Below are 5,000 nucleotides of genomic sequence, written 5' to 3'. Positions count from 1 at the left end.
AGGCACTAATAATCCACTTCATGGTTGCACACTCATAGCTTTTGTTCTTTCTTGTGATATTGATCCGCAATATGTAGCAGTGCCTATTTCCTTCACATGCCTTTCGAAATGAGTGATGTTCTTAAAACATTGTGAGCAGATATTACAGTGGACTGCTGCTGTTAGGGGTTAATGCAGGTCCTGAGTGTTAGATAAACAAGAGGAAACAAGAAAAGGAGATACAAATGAGTCGGGAATGTCTGAATGGCTGTTGCACTCACATTATAGTGTCTACGGGGAAGAGACACAATTGAAAGCCATTGCTATAGCAGACGATAAAGTAAAGACTGAAGACAGCATGTGTGTTATCTTGTGATGGTAATTAACTTTCATACAAATTAGTTAGCTTGCTTTTCCGTAGATGCAGTCAATTATATTTGTATCTCTCAATCACATACTACCCTATAAATAAAGGAGAAACAATGATCTTTGTAGTCCTACTGATATAAAAACAATCAAGATCATCCCTATTGGATTGGAGTCAATTGTAGATATGCCTAATCAGAACCATTCTGGCGGATAGAAACATTTTTTGCAGCATGTTACTAACATATTACATGTAGATATCTTGTATGTCTTGAAATTCATTTCAAACTTTGGCAGAAGGTCAGCAATTCGTGGAGAGGGCGCTAGTCGATTACACAAACCCTAGTGCTCAGCTTGTACTTATGTTTTTTATCAACAACGAAAGAAAGAAGGTAAAGTCAGTCTCGGCGGAGTTTCAGCTCAGAGCTTAATGACGGACGAAATATCTATAAGTATGCCCAGCGTGCTCACGATTCTGCCAACGCGCCGCCTTAATATTGATGTAAAAATTTTGGCACACGCCAACAATTTCGAGTGAGTGGGTTAGTCGATTACATCGCTCCCAGTACTCAACTGGTACTTATTTTATCGATCCCGAAAGGATGAAAGATGAAGTCGAACTGGGCTGAGTTTGAACACAGAGCATAAAGACGGTCCAAATGCCGCTAAGTATTTTATCAGCGCGTTAACGATTCAGCTAGCCCGCCTAATACACACACACACACACACACACACACACACAAACGCACGTGCGCGCGCGCACACACGCACACACACACACACACACACACAAACGCACGTGCGCGCGCGCACACACGCACACACACACACACACACACACACACACACACACACGTTTTTATATAAAGCTATTAAAAACTTCATACAAAGTTGGGCTGTTTATTTATTCATTTTGATTCATTTTTCTTTTCTATTTTAGTCAGTGGAGGGATAATCTTTAAAATTTTACCTTATTACACAGACAACCCATGCGTCAACTACTCATTTTTATATTCATTTCGATGAAATAAATGCGAGGACAACCGGACGAAAATGATTGCATAATTGGTATAGTTCCTGAAGAGCATGGTTCGTATGACCTCCTGTAGTGGGCAAACAAAATACGTATCATCGACTATATAGCTGTATATGTATTTATGCACGCGCGCGTGTCAGTGTCTGTGATTATGTCTCTTTGTGTATACACACAAACACACACACATGCACATTTATATTTATGTATATGTGAGTGTGCGTTTGCGCGTGCTAAACGACATGGCGTTTAAATTCTCAGATTTTCTGTATTTGGACGTTGTAAATTTCTTCCTGGTAAACGGAAAATCCGTTGATAAAGCACTAGATTTTAGACAAAATGCAGTCAAGAAACTAATTTTTTATTTGCAGATGACTCATTCCAGATGAAAGAAAAAAAATACAAGAATCAACTCTTCGACATAAGTATGGGATATAATGAAGAGGAAGAGTCTACGAGTTAATAGGACTATGGAAATATTAAAAATAATTAAACTACCTCATATATCCGGTATAAAACTATATAGCTTGACGGCCTATTTCCCTTAATTCTAACGGGCTTAATCTCAGAGTCAACAGTATATCAAAGAACCAAACAACCTAACAAGCAACTAATTTTAGTAAATTACCTGGTGATTGCAATAAACCTAAAAACAAGAAAATGCGATCCTCACTAAAGAAGATTTCTTATTCATATAAAAATTCACTCAAAACGCTCAAAATTGATTAAATAGTCAGCTGTATAAGCCGGCGTATCTCTATATTATCGGTTGAAATAAATATTCGAGAACGATTCACTATGTTGCAAAGGTGTCATGAAGGCAAGCGGTGTCAAACAAAAATTAAGATACACATACAAGGTCAAGCAAGCGAACAACAGGTAATATAAAAGGGAGAAATAAATATTACCTGCTCTAATGCACCCTTTATCCTAAATATAGATACAAACTTCCGATCACTAAACACTAAATACTTCCCAGTCAAACGTAAATACTGCAAAGTATTATATGATAACAATACAAAATTTAGCCACAGATGTATATGTGCATAAACCCATAGGAATACCCAACAAAAATATACGAAAACACGGTATTTAGGCGAAGATTAATGCAGCTTTAGCAGACCAATGCCTTGACCATTATGTTTAATCTCCCTAAAATATCATAGAGCAGCAGTATCGCTAGGGAAACAGATAATAAAAACTTTATCGACTCTCCTGGTGAACTATTTAAAGATTATAAGGGCAAGAAATAGACTCATTCTAAAACGCCTTCCAAAGACATGCCATATTCTTGTCTAAGTATGAGGAACTGCATAAACACAAACAATGTAAGAGACGCTATCTTCTCTTATATAAATTCTTTCGAGACCATTTTCTCATGCACTATACGAGGCCGGATTCCAAAAGCAGTAGGAATGCGATGATGTCAATGACAACAAAACTGTAGTAGCATCCACTCTACCTTACATCTATCTAATAGAGAAAATCACACACTCAAGGAGTCACTGAATTACAGAATAAAACTACAAACAGTTGACTCAATGTGCGTAACCAAACTCGTGATATACAGATTGGAATATTATATATACATAGATAAAGTACATGATAAACCAAAACCACTTAACTATAAAATAAACAAGCAGTTGGACATTCGGTCAACAATTCTAACCACCAAAACCTCTAGACTATTAAAACTGAAACAAGATTCACAATACCAAATTCTATACAGTACCTGTAATCCTGTACTCACTAAAGTTACATTTGAGGCTGGTAAAGTGCATAAGGACCTGTTCGAGATACAACAAATCACGGAGAAATATTCATATTCATTATTTAGAACTAGAAATATTGTCTCAAGAAAATTTCCTCGTTTGTAGAAATCGTTGGTTCTTTGATTCAAAGCATTTTCCATTCTCTAGTTACACCGTCATTCTAATGAAATCTTCGAAAGACCCTCATGATTCTTTGAAACAGAGAGCGAGGGAGAAAAAAGACAAAGAATAAGAAAAAGGAAGTTAATAAGGTGGCATAGATCAATGATTCGATCTTCTACCCGGACAGCGAACCGAGAAAACACTAGTCTTGATTTGTCACAGTCATTCAATTGCGTCCTAAGTAAATATACTTATTACTCGTTGACCAACTTCATTGAACAGTAAGTAAACAGTAAATGCTGGTATTGTTGAGTAAAAGCTGGTATTAAGCAAAAACAGGTATCAGCAGAATTGTTAGCCTTAGCAATACGGGTCAACGACAAGCTCAACGCAACCGGTCGGTCAATAAGAAAAAAAGCAGGAAAGTCTTTCTTTTTCACATCTCACAATACATATCTTAAAACAAATGGACAAACATTCTAAAATGTTATAAAGATGGTTGACCTGAAAACGAAACGTATTGACCACGGCGGAGAAAGCGTTTGAATAGAAATATATCTGCTGTCTCATAGTCCATCAAGGGCTAAACAGGGAAAGCTAAGTAATATTTCTTTGGCTGTCGGTGCAATGCTCAACCCAACCTAGTAGTGAGAGCGAAGAATAAAAACAGAAGGGCGTGATATTGATAGTGTAATAACTGAAATCTGATTTTACGCTTAACTGTTCTCAGTCAGTCAATACATACACGACACGGGATTATGAAATATCATTGTGTGAACTATTATCGTTGTGTATAAGGGTACGTGGGTGTTTGTGTATGTATGTATATTATATATGTGTGTGTGTTTATATATATATATATATATATATATATATATATATATATATATATATATATATAAATATATATATATGTGTGTGTGTAATATATGTATATATACACACACACAGACATATATATGTGTACACACACACACACATATATATACGCACACATTCACAGACACACACACATATATATATATATATATATATATATATATATATATATATATATATATAAATGACATAGGGAGGAAGACAGAGGGAAGAGGTGAAAGGAGGGAGAGAGAGAAGGAGAGGGAGATAGTGGAGAGTGGAGGCGTTTAAAGAAAGAGAAATCAGAACATGAGATTCAACGAAACAACGCGTGAATGAAACAGAGCAAAAAGGCGATCAAAAGAACATAAGGCGTCGAAGTTTTGTTATCGTGGATCGTCGGCAACAAAGAAAAAGTTAAGAGAAAGGGTGTGTCGAGAAATCACCAAGAGTTTAGTCCGTCTTGATAAAAAAAATGCATATGCTCTATATTTAAATGTGAGTGTGCGTGTTTGTGTGTGTGTATGTGTGTGCGTGTGTTATGTGTGCGTGTATGTGTGTGTGTATGTGTGTGTGTGTGTTCCAAACCAGATTTAAGAATAACAACACGACAATTAGTGAGGTGGCGGCACAATGCTAAAAGCATATGTATATAAATGTGTTGTATACATATATACAATATATATTATTTATTGCATTATATATGAATATATATATGCATATATAAATATATATATTCATATTTATGTGTGTGTGTGTGTGTATGATGTGAAGCCAAGCGCCTTCACATCATATATAAACATATGTGTGTGTATGTGTGTGTGAGTGTGTGTGTGTGTGTGTGTGTGTGTGTTTGTGTGTGTGTGTGTGTTTGTGTGTGTGTGTTTGTG

Source organism: Octopus bimaculoides, chromosome 1 (genome assembly GCF_046866305.1).
Source record: "Octopus bimaculoides isolate indiv1 chromosome 1, ASM4686630v1, whole genome shotgun sequence".
In the NCBI taxonomy this organism is placed as follows: Eukaryota; Metazoa; Mollusca; class Cephalopoda; order Octopoda; family Octopodidae; genus Octopus; species Octopus bimaculoides.
The sequence above is the reverse complement of the archived record's forward strand: the minus strand, read 5'-3'. Positions refer to the sequence as shown.